We start from the raw sequence: 18,897 nt of genomic DNA, 5'->3' as shown, positions 1-18,897 counted from the left end.
AGAATCGAGGGAAAGATGAACAGAGCAAAATATAGAGAGATCCTTGATAACAACCTGCTCCAGAACTCTTAGGACCTAAGACTGGGGCACTTGCTAAAGTACTCTTCTGTGAGGGACACGGCAAGTGACAGAAGCACTATTAACACCAGAGCATGTCTAACCTGTGAGGCCTCCTCTTCTGCAGTCGTCTCCGCGCCTCAAACTGTAATCACAGTGTGTAAAGACATAGGTCTACATGCTGCACGGGGACCAATTAGTTATGCACCCAGCACAGCAGATGAGAAACCATGTGTTTGTTGGTTTTTCTAGCCTACGGAAGACCAGTGCTCGCTAACCCTGTAAGATGGTGAAAGTGGAGTTGTGATTTGATTAATTCTGTGCTCATTTGAAGCCTATGTAAAAGCAGATGAGGGAGAGCTTCTAATGAGTAAAATACTGTACATGGAGTGGATGTGTTCTAATAGGATAGAATTAGAATCTAGAAAACTCTGTGGCCTCTGACCTACCTGTGGAGTACTTGTCTTTTCCTATACTTTGCTGATAACTACGTTGTTGTTACGATTGTGATATGTCATCTCACCTAGCCCTCTTATGATGAATGCACTTATAAGGACACAAGGCGAGGCCCAAATGCAGACACAGGAAGCAGATAGTTGAGTCCCGAAATGTATTAATCCAAGGGGTAAGCAAGATGTAGGTCAGGGACAAGCGAGAGTCATAAACCGGGTGAGAGTCCAAAAAGGTACCAGACGAAGGGCCGTCTCGAGGTCAGGCCAGGCAGGGGTTCAGTAACCAAATCCGAGTCCAAACAGTACAAGGGGATAGGCAGGCTTGAAGACAGTACAGGCAGAGTGGTCAGGCAGGTGGGTTCGGAGTCAGGACAGGCAAGCGTCGAAACCAGGAGAACTAGAACCAAAAGAGACTGGGGAAAAAATCGGAGCAAGGAAAAACACTGGCACAGAGAGACAGGAAACACAGGGATATATACACCGGGGATAATAAGCGACACCTGGAGGGGTTGGAGACAATCACAAGGACAGGTGAAACAGATCAGGTTGTGACAGCACTAATGTAAGTCGCTCTGGATAAGACTGTCTGCTAAATGACTAAAATGTTGTTTTAGCACTCTTTATATCTAACAACTCTATGATTCAGATATTTAAATGTATGCATTGAAAAAAAGGACTCACTGATAGGTGACACGTTCCCCTCATGTTACTGTAGGTCTAGTCTGCTCTTTCCTCATGTTACGTGCACTTGCTGGGTGTTAAAGTTGTGGGTAGTTCACATTTTAAACAGCCATGCTTTTTGGCAGTTGTTTTTTCATGACACTGTTCTGGAGGCGCTCTGTCCCTAATGGAGTTCCCTTGTGTGATGCTTATAGGCACTAGACTATAATTAAGGCAAGCGCTTCCTTCCTTCACCTCTCATCAATAAGACCAAATACAAAGGAGGTTGGAGGAGGGTTATTAGGAGTGGGGAATCATAACAATTAGAGAGCAGGTCTACAGTATATGCTGGCGAAGAGGACATCTTAAATATACACTCTGCAATGATGCTTGTCTTCCTCAACATCCACTGTTTACTTTCCACTGTCCTTGTTATGAATTGTTTTCAGTCGTGAGGAAGTTTATAAAGTTTTGGTTTCCACTTGCAGATCTGATAAGCGTTCCCATGATAAAGTAGGAAGTTGGACATAATCAAGGCGAAATAATTTTACTTAATTAACTCTTGAAGCTGAATCATACAGCCCCTGACTGCTCACAGGTTCAGTAATGGCTAGAGTTTGGGCTTGTTTTTCAGAGTTTTCTCCCATGGAGAAACAGAATGCCACCAGTGGCTGTTTGGAATGTTCTCTCAATACTCAGGACGAGAAGGAGAAGTTTTGCAAAAGTGAACCCAACAGAGCAAGGGAAACACACATCAAAAGATAGGTGAGTCAGAAAGAGAGGCGGCAAGTGTCTCCAAAGTTCCCGAAGCCTAATATGTGGGTGTAAGTGAGAGAACAGTGAAACAGAGGTGGAATCCAACTAAGAGGGAGAGTGTGAGAGCAAGAGAGAAAGAGGGAGCGAGAGGGAAAATAACACAGAAGCCCAACTGAAGCAGTCAGAGGTAAGAAATACTGACCAGACAGCTGCCAGGGACAGAAGTCTCTCTGTGTGGTGGCTACTAGCTGCTGAGAGACAGACAGGATGGAAACAGACAGATTCAGAAAGAGAAAAAGTAAAATAAACATATAAACAGAAGAGCTGGCGTGTGGATTTAGTGACAATGTGACATCCACCTCTAACCTGGCATTGACACTGCCCTTATGGGTCACTGTGGCTGAGTGTGAGTGATGGGTACAGGCCCTGGTCATGGAGGTTGCTGGGTGGGGGACTGGTGATGAGGCAATATCTGGACACTGAGGTCAGAGGGGGTCTGGAAGGCCGGTTGTTCTATGTTGCTCTTCAGGCTCTGAGTCAAACCCAACACACCAACTGCATACTAACTATGGACTGATGGGCTAATAGAGGGTAATGGCCATTTACTGTTAAAGCCAAAGGTTGTGAGAAAGACACTATATCCCTCTATTGCTTTTAGAAGTGGTCAAATGTTGTGTTTTAATTACAGGTTTTGTATTTTACATTGCGGTGGGGTTCAACAGATGTACACTTTTAGAAAAAGGGGTTCCAACGGTTCTTCAGCTGTCCCAATAGGAGAACCCTAGTTGGTTCAAGGTAGTACCCTTGGAGCCCTAATTGGAGGGTAGGGTATTAAAGTATAACTCTCTCAGCTGTATGTAGTGCCTGGTGAAGCCTAAGCGAGTTACAGTGAGCACATCTTCAGCCTCACTGATTCCCTCTCACTAGTCAATGCGGCCCACAGATCCTTCCATTGGCTGCAGGCAGCTCACGCCTGTCTAATACCATGGGGGCTGGACGCGCATGAGAGACCAGTTCTACCTCACTCCAAGAAGTGTTACATGTACCAAAATATATACTGAACAAAAATATAAATGCAACATGTAAAGTGTTTCATGAGCTGAAATAAAAGATCCCAATACGAACATATTTTTTCTCTCAAATCTTGTGTACAAATTTGTTTACATCTCTGTTAGCGAGCATTTCTCCTTTCTCCTGCCAAGATAGTCCATCCACCTGACAGGTGTGGCATATCAAGAAGCTGATTAACCAGCATGATCATTACACAGGTGTACCTTGTGCTGGGTTGGGACAATAAAAGGCCACTTTAAAATGTGCAGTTTTATCACACAACATAATGCCACAGTCCTATGTTTTGAGAGAGTATGCAATTGGCATGCTGACTGCAGGGATGTCCACCAGAGGTGTTACCAGATAATTTAATGTTAATTTCTTTATCATAAGCCACCTCCAATGTTGTTTTAGAGAATTTGGCAGAACGTCCAACGGGCCTCACAACCTTAGACCACGCCAGCCCAGGACCTTCACATCCTGCTTCTTCTGAGGCCAGCCACCCGGGCAGCTGATGAAACTGAGGAGTATTTTTGTCTCTAATAAAGCCCTTTTGTGGGGTAAAGCTCATTCTGATTGGCTGGGCCTGGCTCCCCAGTGGGTGGGCCTATGCCCTCCCAGGCCCACCCATGGCTGCACCCCTGCCCAGTCATGTGAAATCCATAGATTAGGGCCAAATTTATTTATTTAAATTGAATGATTTCCTTATATGAACTGCAGGGGGCGAGAGGACAGGCGTGCATCACAAAGTATGGGCTCTGAGACAGAAAACATGGGAGAAATGTGAGAGAATCAGCAGGGTTTGCTTCGACTGTGCCCCTAAACTTCCTCACTGGATCGAGGTGTTTCATTTTACAAACATATTTAATCCTGAGATCTTTAAAAAAAAATCATAGCCCTATATTTAGGTGCTACTTTGGGGCATTGTGGCTTGTGCCCACATGTCAGGCTCTTCGCCAGGTTGTTGCTGGGAGGCCAAAGTCACTACTCTGATTTCTTTCGCTGTTGATCTCTCTCCTGCAGCAGAATTAATCTAGTTTAGTAAACTGATGGAAAGAATTGTGTTTGACCAAATACAATGCTATTTTTCCAGAGAACAAGTTAACTACTGACTTTCAGGATACATATAAAGAAGGACACTCAACTGTACTGCAATGACTCAGATGACATATGATTGGTTAAAATAAATGGATAATAAAATTATATTTGGAGCTGTATTGTTAGATTTTAGTGCAGCCTTTGATGTTGTTGATCATAAATTGTTATTGAAGAAACTTGCTATGGCTTTACATCACCTGCCATGCCATCTTATGGCTGGAGAGTTATTTATCCAATAGAACCCAAATAGTTCACTTCAGTGGAAGCTTCTCTAACATTAGCTATATAAAGTGCTGTGTTGCCTTGGGCCGTTACGTTTCTCTATTTTTACAAAGCTAGAATGATTATGTATGCGGGTGATTCCACACTCTACATGTCAGCACACAAAGCCAGAGAGCTCACTGGAATTCTAAATAAGGTGTTACAGTCAGTGTCAGAATGGGTGATTATTAATAAACGGGTCTTAAAGAACATCTAAAACTAAAAGCATTGTATTTGGTTCAAAACATTCTCTAAAACCTGAACCTCAGCAAGGTGAGGAAGCTCCTAGGTATAACATTGGATGGTAAATTATCATGGTCAAGTCATATTGCCAATGTTGTTGTGAAGATATGAAGATGGGGAGGGGTATGTCTGTTATAAAAACATGTTCTGTGTTTTTGACATAAAAGTCAACTATACTAGTTGCTAAGGCTCTGGTTTTGTCCCATATTGATTACTGTCTTGTAATATGGTCAAGTGCAGCAAAGAAAGACCTGGCAATGCTGCAGCTGACTCAAAACAGAGCTGCACATCTTGCCCTTAACTGGACATACAGAACTAACATCAACAACATGCATACCAGTCTTTCCTGGTTGAGGGTTGATGAGAAATGAATTGCCTCACATAGTTTTTATGAGAAATATTACTGTGATGAAAATGTCAGATTGTCTACATAATCAAATTACATACAGCTCAGACACCCACACATACCCCACAAGACATGCCACCTGGGGTCTCTTCACAGTCCCCAAGTCCAAAACAAATTCACAGAGCCACGATCGCATGGAACTACCTTTCATCACCAATTACTCAAGCAAAAAGCTAAATTACCTTTAAAAAATGGATTAAACCACATCTCATGGAACAGCAGGGACTGTGAGGGTACACACACACACACACACACACACACACACACACACACACACACACACACACACACACACACACACATTTTTTGTTGTTGTTGTATTGTTTGTATATTATTGTATTTAAAAAAAAATGTGTGTGACTGTCCTTGTCTTTCAGTGTATCAGTGTTCCGTTACTTGTCATGTTTTGTGTTTTTTGTTGACCCCAGGAAGAGTTTCTGCTTCTTCTGCTAAAGCTAATGGGGATCCAAATATACAAACAAATTCTCCATCTTTCACCACACCCAAGGGTGCCCTGGAATCCCAACACACAGACAGAGAGAAACAAAACAAAGTTTGCATTATTTCTCTTCAGATTGAATCTCTGTCTTAAGCTGTGCGGCGTGACTCTGAGAATTCCATTATCCCTCAATAACCTGAGTGGCGGCTGTGTGTTCCTCGAGACGGAGAACGTGATTGGCACTCCGCTACCACATGCTACAGCGCACTCATCATCTCTTTCATCTTTCTCTCTTTCCTTCCCTCCCTCTGTCACAGTCAGGTACTGTCTGACACCACGTGTAATAGAGGAAGATTGAGCTGATCTTTCACTCTCAACGCCTGAGTCCATTGCAGATGTAAGATTCAGATATTCGATTTTGGTGAATTTAGTGTGGCTGCTTAACTTGCTTGGAGAAGAAATTATAATGTTTTGGGGGTTTTGTACTGAGGTCAGACAGAGTCATATGGAATGTCTAATACTGTACTGTAGGTAGGCACTCGGTAACAGGGTTCTTCTGAGTGCTGGGATTCTAGGAATAAAAGCTTGTCTTGCAGAAACACACGGGTACACGCAAAGCCATGGCATCAGTCATAGCCATGACCCCGTGACCCTTTGACCTGTCAGTTGTCAAGGAGATTACCTTCCTTGTACTCAAACAAAGAGATCTCCCACATATAAAAATACTACAGTTTACTATAGAATACTATAGCACTTACTATAGAATTCTGTAGTATACTGTAGAATGCTATACTCCACGTTGAAGTATCCTTGATCATGTAGTGCTTACTTTAGAATGATGGAGTATAGCATGGAGTATAGCATTCTACATACTATAGAATACTATACTACGCACTGTAGTATTCCTCAGTTGTGTAGTGCAGGGGTGTCAAACTCATTCCATGGAGGGACTAGTGTTCCTCAGGTTTTGGGTTTTTCCTTTCAGTTAAGACCTAGACAACCAGGTGAGGGGAGTTCTTTACTAATTAGTGACCTTAAGGGAGGAGCAAAACCCTGCAGACACTCGGCCCTCCATGGAATTAATTTGACACCTGCGATGTGGTGCTTACTTTAGAATGTTGTAGTATACTGTAGAATACTATACTACACACTGTAGTATTCTGCGATCACGTAGTGCTTACTTTAGAATCTTTTGATCGATTGGACTGCTAGCTGCGTCGATGCAGTTTTGATTTTTATGTGCTCTCCTTGGGGAGGTCATGCCAGGGATTTAGTCTAAGGATCCCCCTCGATCATGTAGTGCTTACTATAGAATTGTGTAGTTTATTGTAGAATACTATTGTCCACACTGTAGTATCTCTTGATTGATTGATTTGATTTGACTATTTTAAAACACAATACAACCACAAATGTAGATACAATTTATTTAGAAATTTGATGAGAATAACATTATTTCCGTTGTGGTCCTAGTTGTGTCCTTTTTTAATGATTTTTTTTTACACATTTACAGCTAACCAATATTTTAAAAAATACTATAGTATACTATGGTCTAATTGAGGGATCATCAAGTAGATTCAGCCGCGGGCAGATGTTTTGTCTTGAACAGATGGTCAGGGGGCCGGAACATAACAAATCATTTGAAGACTGCAAATTGACAGCAAGAAGCCCAAACAGATATAACATTTGACTAAAAACAATCATTTCAAACCTTTCTTACATTTGAATTTGATCATATATCACTATTTTATGCGTGGGAATACATTGAAACATATTTCCCAATTTTGTGTGGTGTTTTTATAGTCTTTTATGTCCAACAATAAAAATGAAATAAACTATTTTGTTCCAAAAACTTGGGGGAGGGGGGGGCAAAATAAAATGACCCGCGGGCTGCCAGTTGGGGAACCCAGGTCTAAATACTGTAGTATTACTATATTTATATACTATGTTATTCACTGTAGTCGTATTGCAGACTTTACCGTAGTACTCACTGTAGTGTTTTTGCAGACATGACTGTAGTATACTGCATTATTTACTGCAGTGTTTTTACAGACATGACTGTAGTATACTGCATTATTTACTGCAGTGTTTTCGTGGACATGACATTGTAGTAACACCTGCCGATAAGGGTTAGCTAAAATAGCACAACTACCAAACTACGGCAGTCCTTGTTTAATGAGGGGAACACCCCAACCAGAACATAAGACACAGGTTCGTGACAGGCCACGTGTTGAGGTGGCTAAACAGCTCTGAGAAATGCAACAGACCAGACACCTTGCAAAAATAAATGTTTATTACAATTGTAACATCTAAACGTTAGACACAGGTTCTAGGCCCATTAAAGGGAAACAGTACAGAGGCAGATAAAGAACAAGCAAAGTTTATTAAAGCTTAGAGGATCAGGTTTGCTTGTTTGAGACAGATAAATAACATACACATACAATTAACAAGTGTACACCAAAAAGTATTCTTAGAACTTCCACTAGATACTGTAGCTATCTGAAATACAACAGTGCTTTCACAGAGATTCAGCTCACCAAGATCAAAAGATGACCAAAAACAGTGAAAAGCAATTCTGTACTTCTGATGGTAGAAAAACAGTTAACCACGGCATTTACGTAAACAATAGATATTTTACTTAAAGACGTCACCTTATTTATTGGAGGGCGCTGCCAATAAACTGCCTGGACCTCAAACCAGCAAAGCCTCTCCAAACAAACCAACCGAAAACAAAAGGACATAATTGCAGTGGCTTTACATATTGAACATCTTGACTATTGTCACACAAGTAAACTCACTGATGGTCAAAGTTCACACATACCATTCAGAACAACCGACCACAAACCAAATATTTCCTCAAGACAGCATGGTCACAAAAGGGTTGTTCAGAAATAAACCAATAGCAACAATACCACACACACACACACACACACTTACTTTATACTATAGTATACTACTGTCATGTCTGCAAAGACACTACAGTGAATACTATAGTATACTACTGTCATATCCGCAAAAACACTACAGTGACTGCTTAGTATAGTAAAGTAATGTCTGCAAAAACACAAGAGTGAATACTACAGTAATGTCTGGCACCTATTGTCATCAATTCTTCTTGTGTCTGTGGACGAATGGATTTTATTTTTGTAATAAAGCACCTAAGGGCATTTTTACCAGGATTTCACCTTTATCTCACTGCGTCCAGGTGATTATAATCCTCTGCATATCTCACCAATTATTTCAAAGGTCAGTTTTTCATGCCTCATTGTAAATAAGTGACGTGAGAGACTAGCGCTGAGGGATTCATTACACATCTGCATACAAAGAGAGTTTGTGTGTGTCTGTGAATGTGTGTGTGTGTACATGTGCATGTGTGAATGCAAGGAGAGAGAGGGGTTCTGCCTGGAGGCTGAGACACATCCATCTCCTCCTCGGTTGGATCCGGAGGGGTTCCCATTAACTGAGATACTCTCCCTCAGCCTCTGTCTCTTTACCTCGTCACGCCCAGCGGCTGAGAGAGTTCACTGGGGAGGAAGGAGATACTGGAGATACCATGCCCTCAGGCCATTTACCACAGCATGGAAATGTCATCCTCTTACTCCTCTTCCTTCTACCCAAACTCTCAGGATATATATTGTGCCCACATGCAACAATAGAGAAAATAGTCTGCGTTGTTGTGCGCTTTGCACCATGCTTGACTCATGAACTTTAACTCATTCAGCTCTTTAATGCTGATTGTTAAGGCTCTGAGTCGCTACAGGCTGTCCGGCAATTACAAGGCAGATGTGTCCAGAGTTTTATTCTCTTAGTCACAACCACACAGTTGCATACACACACTTACATAAGAAGGGATCATGTGGTTCTATAAGGAAAGGAAAATGTATGTACTTATTAACAGCAATAATGCAGCTATACAAATGGAACTGTAGACTACATAGCCTAGATAGCATATCATTGCAGACACATTTTCACACAGCTACAAATAAGATGTCAACATCTTGGCAGAGAGAGAGGCTAATTACTGCTGCCAGTCACGGTTTATGACCTCTCTCCAGCCAGCTAAAGATCTTATCTAATAGGCCACGAATCAAGTGCGCATGTGAGAGCGCACCAGGCCATCTAGAATCTTCTTCTAATTTAGGTGAAACATAACACACTTTCTTCACGTAATAGTAGCTTGCACCTCATGCTCATAATAATAAATACAACCATACAATAGTCACGTTACCTTTCAATTCTGTACTTAGACAATATGCATTAGCAGGGTAGGTGAGTAACAGATTACATATAATCCGTAAGGGATTACAAAAAACGGTAACTGTAATCTGTTACCATGTCAAGGTTTTCTTCCTCTTCCTCAGAAGAGGAGGTGTAGCAGGGATCGGACCAAAATGCAGCGTGGTTATCTTCATACATCTTTAATAAAGATAATGACGATACAATACAAAACAATAAACGTGAAAAACCTAAACAGCCTTATCTGGTGCAAACAAACACAGAGACAGGAACAATCACCCACAAAACACTCAAAGAAAATGGCTGCCTAAATATGGTTCCCAATCAGAGACAACGATAAACACCTGCCTCTGATTGAGAACCACTCTAGGCAACCATAGACTTACCTAGACAACTCTACTATACCACAATCCCATAACCTACAAAAACCCCAAGACAAAACACACCACATAAATGACCCATGTCACACCCTGGCCTGACCAGAAAACACAAAATACTAAGACCAGGGCGTGACATACCAGCTAAAATATTGTAATCGGATTACAGATACTTTTGAAACACTGGATGATTACTTCGAGGATTAATTTTAAATTCAGAAAGGATGTTTGCGAAAAAAAAGTATTTGACACTTCTCTGCTTTCTCATGGACATTCAAATCACCATTGAAAAAAGGCTCAAATTTAAGTTTGTTCCAGCTGAGCGAGTCTGACCACAAGTCAGAGACACTATGATGACACACCAAATGTGTTTGATGGATCACGGGAAAAGAGCAGGAATAGGCTTTTGTAGGCTACAGTCTAAGCTATGCCTTCCAATGGTGCGGCTGCTGTTGGCATCCAAAGATTATCCAACTTGAATAAACGCTTGGAGGTAAGGATGACAGCAGTGGTGTAGTCTACGGCGATACAGATATCACTTATTATTGATATCTACATAGCGCATTGATGTGAATCACACTGCTGCACTCTCATTTAGCTATTTGCGCCTTACGGATTGTGGTTGTTGTGGATGGCTTCACAAATCTGAAAGTGTATTTGAACACAATAATGGTTGAATTCAAGAAGTTTAAGCTGGCTATCAATCATTGTTTTTGAAACCAGTGGACAGCCAGTGAAAAAATGCGCTCTTGCAACATATGCATAGTGCAGATCCCAGCCTATGGAATGAAAGTGGGGCTTTTATTGCTCAATCTAATTCATGCTGATAAAAAAATCATCCATAGGCCTAATGGACACATGGTCAAACTTGCACACTTTTGATAGACTTAAAGGGGCCATCTGTAGTTGCTACATCCATCCAGAAAATCACATTGTAGGATTTTTAATGAATTTATTTGCAAATTATGGTGGAATATAAGTATTTGGTCAATAACAAAAGTTTATCTCAATACTTTGTTATATACCCTTTGTTGGCAATGACAGAGATCAAACGTTTTCTGTAAGTCTTCACAAGGTTTTCACACACTGTTGCTGGTATTTTGGCCCATTCCTCCATGCAGATCTCCTCTAGAGCAGTGATGTTTTGGGGCTGTTGCTGGGCAACACGGACTTTCAACTCCCTCCAAATATTTTCTATGGGGTTGAGATCTGGAGACTGGCTAGGCCACTCCAGGACCTTGAACTGCTTCTTACGAAGCTACTCCTTCGTTGCCCGGGTGTTGTGTTTGGGATCATTGTCATGCTGAAAGACCCAGCCATAGCTATTAATCTGAGAGTGGTTACGTTTCTCCAGGCCCATCCCTCAGCTTTTTACCAAAACAGAGGCGGGGTGACCCTTTTTGTTATTGTTTCACCTGTGAATTTGCCCTTTAAAAAGCTGCACATTATCAAGATATCGAAGTGTCAACAACAAAAAGGTAAACATCAGGCCTATAGCAAATGCAACATCTTGCATACATTTTTCACATGTAAATAGCACTTTTCGGTAGTTCTCAAAGCATGCCATTCCATGAGCGCAGCATTTATTTTTCAACTCAAATCAATGAGCCCAATCAGTTCTCCATGACAACACAGTCATAAACAACAGAGTAGGGCTGGCCAATAAGTCCTTGGTTTTGGGGTCATGCTCAGATAAAGCAATTTGGCTACTCTATACTTCCATATTTCCAAGTTCTATTCTTGAAGATCAAGGGGTATAACATTTATTGGAAGGACTGGATTTCTGATGACTGGAGTTATTAATGTAAAGATATGATTTAATTGTTTTATTATATGTAGTAGAAAGTGATGGGTTAGAAGAAGCCTACATAACCAACCCATAAAATAAAATTGAACATCCATATATGGCCAATAATGTAAACTTTAACATTGATTTATTCTGCAATAGATGTCGTTCAATTGGTAACATACATTTGTGTCTTCTTCTAATGCCGCCCTCTTGCGACGAGCAATCCCGGATCCGGGATCGTAATCATAGCCTCAAATGCATTAGCATAACGCAACGGACATAAATACCCCTAGAAACTTTTCCTATTCATGAAAATCGCAAATGAAATGAAATAAATATATTCAAACACAAGCGTAGCCTTTTGTTAACAACACTGTCATCTCAGATTTTCAAAATATGCGTTACAGCCAACGCTAGACAAGCATTTGTGTAAGTTTATCATGGCATAATGCTATGCTAGGCTCTGCTGGCAGCAGGCAACATTTTCACGAAAATAAGAAAAGCAACCAAATTAAATAATTTACCTTTGAAGAACTTCAGGTGCTTTCACTCAGGAGACTCCCAGTTAGATAGCAAATGTTCCTTTTTTCTAAAAATATTATTTTTATAGGCGAAATAGCTCCCATTTCTTCATCATGCTTGGCTGAGAAATCAACCGGAAAATGCTACAACTATAACGGCAAACTTTTTTCAAAATTTGCTCCATAATATCGACAGAAACCAGGCAAACGTTGTTTAGGATCCATCCTCAAGGTGTTTTTAACATATATATTCGATAATATATCCGTTGAGGCAATTGGTTTCTCATAAGAAGCGATTGGAAAAATGGCTACCTCAGTATTTTACGCAAGATTTTCTGCGGGAGACACCATGTGACCACATGCTATATATGGTCCCTTACGGCTATTCTTCAATGGAAATGCCTAAAAAGACGTCACAATGCTGTAGACACCTTGGGGAATACGTGGAAAACGTAAGCTCATTCACAGCCATATAAGGAGTCATTGGCATGAGGCGGTTTCAAAAAATGCGGCACTTCCTGGTTGGATTTTTATCAGGGTTTCGCCTGTAACATCAGTTATGTGGCACTCACAGACAATATCTTTGCAGTTTTGGAAACGTCTGAGTGTTTTCTTTCCAAAGCTGTCAATTATATGCATAGTTGAGCATATTTTCGTGACAAAATATCTTGTTTAAAACGGGAACGTTTTTCATCCAAAAATGTTAATAGCGCCCCCTAATGCATAACTGGTTGGGGAAAGTAATGTGAAAGTAATGGAATGTAATCAGATTACGTCACTGAGTTTGGGTAATCCAAAAGTTATGTTACTGATTACAATTTTGGACAGGTAACTAGTAACTAACGGATTACATTTAGAAAGTAACCTGCCCAACCCTGTGCATTAGTTAAACAGGTAAACAATGCTTCCACCTGACGAGAAAATAAATAATTTACAGATGTAACATGATAACCAACATTAGGCAGGTTTCAATAGCATGCAATAATCATTATAAACAATCGGCAACAATATAAACCCCAACTTACATTGTGGATGCACAATCAAAACTTCTAAAATAAACACAGGGAAAGAACTTGTTCGCCAGCCAAACTTGCGTCTTCTTCTGTGGAAGAATAAAGAGTTAGAGTGGGCGGAGCCAGAGTCCAAATGAAAAAGGAAACACAGGGCCTGACAGGGCGGGGTCTTGGAACCTACTACTAAGACTGAGGACTGCAAGCCAGGTATGGTGGGAGGCTGTCAACGTAGCTGAGCAGGGAACTTATAGCTTAGCGCTAGGTCAGGCAGCTGGGCGCTGGCTGAGTCTGTGGGCTGCGAACTTGTTATGGGCAGAGACTGCACACTTAGAGGAGCAGATAACTCAGAGCCTAGAAGGGCAGGAGGTTTGGTGTATAAAACTAAGGGAATTAACTGCTTGCAGACTGATGTTGGGGGCTGCAGACCAACAGAAAGCTGAGAATGCTGCCCTAGTGGGGCAGAGAATCTGAAGCCTGGTGGAACGGTGGACTGTGGGCCGACTAGGGCTGGAGACAGCGAAACTAGAACTAGTCTGGGAGCCTAGTGCTGATAACTTTGGGCCTGACAGGGAAAGCAACTCTGAACCTGAGAGGGAAACTGACTGATAGCTAGGAGAGCGGGCCTACTAGAGGAACTGGTAACTTTGAGCCTAGCCGGGCATGAGCCTGATGACCCACCTGGGCTAGGTACAGTGCCTTGTGAAGGTATTCGGCCCCCTTGAACTTTGTGACCTTTTCCCACATTTCAGGCTTCAAACATAAATATATAAAACTGTATTTTTTGTGAAGAATCAACAACAAGTGGGACACAATCTTGAAGTGGAACGATCTTTTATTGGATATTTCAAACTTTTTTAACAAATCAAAAACTGAAAAATTGGGTGTGCAAAATTATTCAGCCCCTTTACTTTCAGTGCAGCAAACTCTCTCCAGAAGTTCAGTGAGGATCTCTGAATGATCCAATGTTGACCTAAATGACTAATGATAATAAATACAATCCACCTGTGTGTAATCAAGTCTCCGTATAAATGCACCTGCACTGTGATAGTCTCAGAGGTCCGTCAAAAGCGCAGAGAGCATCATGAAGAACAAGGAACACACCAGGCAGGTCCGAGATACTGTTGTGAAGAAGTTTAAAGCCGGATTTGGATACAAAAAGATTTCCCAAGCTTTCCCAAGGAGCACTGTGCAAGCGATAATATTGAAATGGAAGGAGTATCAGACCACTGCAAATCTACCAAGACCTGGCCGTCCCTCTAAACTTTCAGCTCATACAAGGAGAAGACTGATCAGAGATGCAGCCAAGAGGCCCATGATCACTCTGGATGAACTGCAGAGATCTACAGCTGAGGTGGGAGACTCTGTCCATAGGACAACAATCAGTCGTATATTGCACAAATCTGGCCTTTATGGAAGAGTGGCAAGAAGAAAGCCATTTCTTAAAGATATCCATAAAAAGTGTTGTTTAAAGTTTGCCACAAGCCACCTGGGAGACACACCAAACATGTGGAAGAAGGTGCTCTGGTCAGATGAAACCAAAATTGAACTTTTTGGAAACAATGCAAAACGTTATGTTTGGCGTAAAAGCAACACAGCTGAACACACCATCCCCACTGTCAAACATGGTGGTGGCAGCATCATGGTTTGGGCCTGCTTTTCTTCAGCAGGGACAGGGAAGATGGTTAAAATTGATGGGAAATGGATGGAGCCAAATACAGGACCATTCTGGAAGAAAACCTGATGGATTCTGCAAAAGACCTGAGACTGGGACGGAGATTTGTCTTCCAACAAGACAATGATCCAAAACATAAAGCAAAATCTACAATGGAATGGTTCAAAAATAAACATATCCAGGTGTTAGAATGGCCAAGTCAAAGTCCAGACCTGAATCCAATCGAGAATCTGTGGAAAGAACTGAAAACTGCTGTTCACAAATGCTCTCCATCCAACCTCACTGAGCTCGAGCTGTTTTGCAAGGAGGAATGGGAAAAAATGTCAGTCTCTTGATGTGCAAAACTGATAGAGACATACCCCAAGCGACTTACAGCTGTAATCGCAGCAAAAGGTGGCGCTACAAAGTATTAACTTAAGGGGGCTGAATAATTTTGCACACCCAATTTTTCAGATTTTGATTTGTTAAAAAAGTTTGAAATATCCAATAAATGTCGTTCCACTTCATGATTGTGTCCCACTTGTTGTTGATTCTTCACAAAAAAATACAGTTTTATATCTTTATGTTTGAAGCCTGAAATGTGGCAAAAGGTTGCAAAGTTCAAGGGGGCCGAATACTTTCGCAAGGCACTGTACTTAGGGCCGACTAGTGCTGGAGACAGCAGACCTATCACGGCTGGAGAATGATGACTTTGTGCTTGGAACTGAGGGCAGAAGAGGGCAGAGGACTAAGAAACTAGCATAGGTAACTTGTGGGCTAACAGGACAGGAGGCTGAAAACCTGGTGTGCTGCAGGCTGACTATGTCTGAAGACAGCATGCCTAGTGCAGCAAATTCTGGGCCTAGTAGGGCAGGGTGCCCTAAACCTGGCAGGATATGGCTACTGCCTACCAGCTAAGACAGGGGACTGCGATCTGTGCAGGGCAGGAGACGGCAGACCTGACGGCAAAGCAACCATGGGTCCTAGCTGGGTATGATACCTATGGCCTGGCAAAGCAGATAATTAGGGATCACTAGTACAGGGAACTGTGGACCTATAACAGTAGAGGATTGGGGGCCTAGCACTATGGCAGGAGTTCGGTAGTCTAAGTCAGAACAGTGTGAACCTGCAACTACGGCCGGGCAACGGCCGGAAACGGAGATCCTACCATGCGGAAATGGAGATCCTACCGGGCGGGAGGTGGACAACTTACCAGGAAGACTGGACTTACCAGGAAAGTAGGACACTTTAGACCTACCGCTGGGGCAGGATACACTGTACATACTTGAGGGGCAGGACACTCAAAGCCTGGACACTTTACACCTGCAAGGTAGGCAGGAAACTGAAACTCTGACCCTACCAGTCAGGAAGGGAACTCAGACCCTACCTGTAAGGAAGGGAACTCAGACCCTACCTGTAAGGAAGGGAACTCAGACCCTACCGGTAAGAAAGGGAACTCTGACCCTACTGGGAGGGAAGGGAACTCTGACCCTACTGGGACGGAAGGGAACTCTGACCCTACTGGGAGGGAAGGGAACTCTGACCCTACTGGGAGGGAAGAGAACTCTGACCCTACTGGGAGGGAAGGGAACTCTGACCCTACTGGGACGGAAGGGAACTCTGACCCTACTGGGAGGGAAGGGAACTCTGACCCTACTGGGAAGGAAGGGAACTCTGACCCTACTGGGAGGGAAGGGAACTCTGACCCTACTGGGAGGGAAGGGAACTCAACCAGCAGGGGGTCCCCACTGGAAGAAGAGGAAGACTCCGCAACGGCAGCCAGTACAGAACCATTGGTGAATAGTGAATAGTTGGGTCACCTATGGATGTAGTGGAAGTACCAATGGTCCCGTAGAGGTAGTGAATACTCTGGCCAGGGAAGCCTGAAGTAGTGTCTTTTAGGGGACTAGCCAGGCCGACTAGGGCAGTATCGACTGCAGTGGCGCTCCCACTATGATGGCTCTAGCTGGGGGGGCCTAGAGTGCTGACGGTTAAGAGAGTAGTGGCGGTAACAGTGCTCCTGTGGCAGTGACTTGGGTAGGGAGGACCCAGAGTACATCCCTTCTGAGCTATTCCTGTTCATAAAGCAGCTCCTCGCAGTCTCCTTGCAGCTCCCAACTGGAGAGGCTGTGGTCACTCCCTGACCACTGAGGAGACCTAGTTCAGGGCTGGTTGACGGTAGGATGAGAGAGGTGCGTGTGGCCTCACAGCTCATGTTTTGGGAAGTGGCAGTTGTGTGTAGCCCTATATGGCTTAGGAGGGCAGGAAAACATGTCTGCATCCTGGGGCACGGAGATGGCTCTTCTTCTGGGTACTGGAACATTTTCACTGAAGCCAAGTAAAAATTTGTCTCGAAGGACCATGGTAGAGTTTTATTCTCTTAGTCACCACCACACAAGTGCACACACACACATCAAAAATAAAATGTTATTTGTCACATGCTTCATAAACAGGTATAGACTAACAGTGAAATGCTTAATTACGGGCCGTTCCCAACAATGAAGAGAGAAAAATAATAACACAAGGAATAAATACACAATGAGCAACAATAACTTGGGTATATACACAGTGCTTCCAGACTTGGTGCATCGGTATCGCTTGCCATACAGTAGCAGAGAGAACAGTCTTTGACTTGGGTGGCTGGAGTCTGACCATTTTTAGGGCCTTCCTCTGACACCCCCTGGTATAGAGGTCCTAAATGGCAGGGAGCTCGGGCCCCAGTGATGTACTGGACCGTACACACTACCCTCTGTAGCGCCTTGCGGTCGGATGCCAAGCAGTTGCCATACCAATCAGTGATGCAGCTAGTCAAGATGCTCTCAATGGTGCAGCTGTAGAACTTTTTGAGGATCTGAGGGTCAGCCTCCTGAGGGGGAAGAGGTGTTGTTGTGTCCTCTTCACAATGGTGTGATGTGGACATTGAGGAACTTGAAGCTCTCGACCTGCTCCACTACAGCCCCATCAGAAGAGATCGTGTGGTTCTAGAAGGAAAGGAGAATATATGTTCATATTAACAGCAATAATGCAGCGATACAATTGGAACTGTAGACTACATAGCCTAGAAAGAATACCATTGCAGACACATTCACAAAACAACAGATAAGATGTCAACATCTTGGCTGAGAGAGAGAGGCTAATTACTGCTGCCAGTCACGATTAATGACCTCTCTCCAGCCAGCTAAAGAGCTTATCTAATAGGCCATAAATCAAGTGCGCATGCGAGCGCACACCATGCCTTCTAGAATCTTCTACTAACTTACTTGAAAAATAACACACTTTCTTTACATAATAGTAACATGCACATCATACTCATAATAATAATAAATAAACCATGCAATAGTCACATTAACTGGCAATTCTGTACTTAGACGATATGCATTAGGTAAACAATGCTACCAACTGGGGAGAGAAAAAATAAGTTACATATGTAACAAGATAACCAACACTAACCAGGTTTCAGTAGCATGCAGTAATCATCATAAACCGTCCCTAACAAAATAAAGCCCCAACATTGCAGATGCACGCATAAGACTTCTAAACTAAATACTGAAAACTTGGTCGTCAGCCAAACTTGTCTTCTGTTGATGACTAAAAACACGCTGAGTTAGAGTGGGCGGAGCCAGAGTCCAAATGTCCATCAAAAACCCACTGATTGTCTGAAAGGAAGGGCCTTCTTTTCACAATTAAAAGGTAGGGTTATATAGCGGTTTCTCATTTACTGGAGAGAGGGAGATTCACTCATTCCCTTGCACAATGATAGATAGCCTATTCGATTGCCATTATTGCTATTTGCCTTTAATTAGTGGGCGTATGACATCCTGAGTGACAGAAAATATTGTATTTGTTAGCAATGGCTAGTGACAGTGACATTTTTTACATTGACATTTTAGT

The sequence above is a fragment of the Oncorhynchus clarkii genome, chromosome 16, assembly GCF_045791955.1.
Source record: "Oncorhynchus clarkii lewisi isolate Uvic-CL-2024 chromosome 16, UVic_Ocla_1.0, whole genome shotgun sequence".
NCBI classification, from domain to species: Eukaryota; Metazoa; Chordata; class Actinopteri; order Salmoniformes; family Salmonidae; genus Oncorhynchus; species Oncorhynchus clarkii.
The sequence above is the reverse complement of the archived record's forward strand: the minus strand, read 5'-3'. Positions refer to the sequence as shown.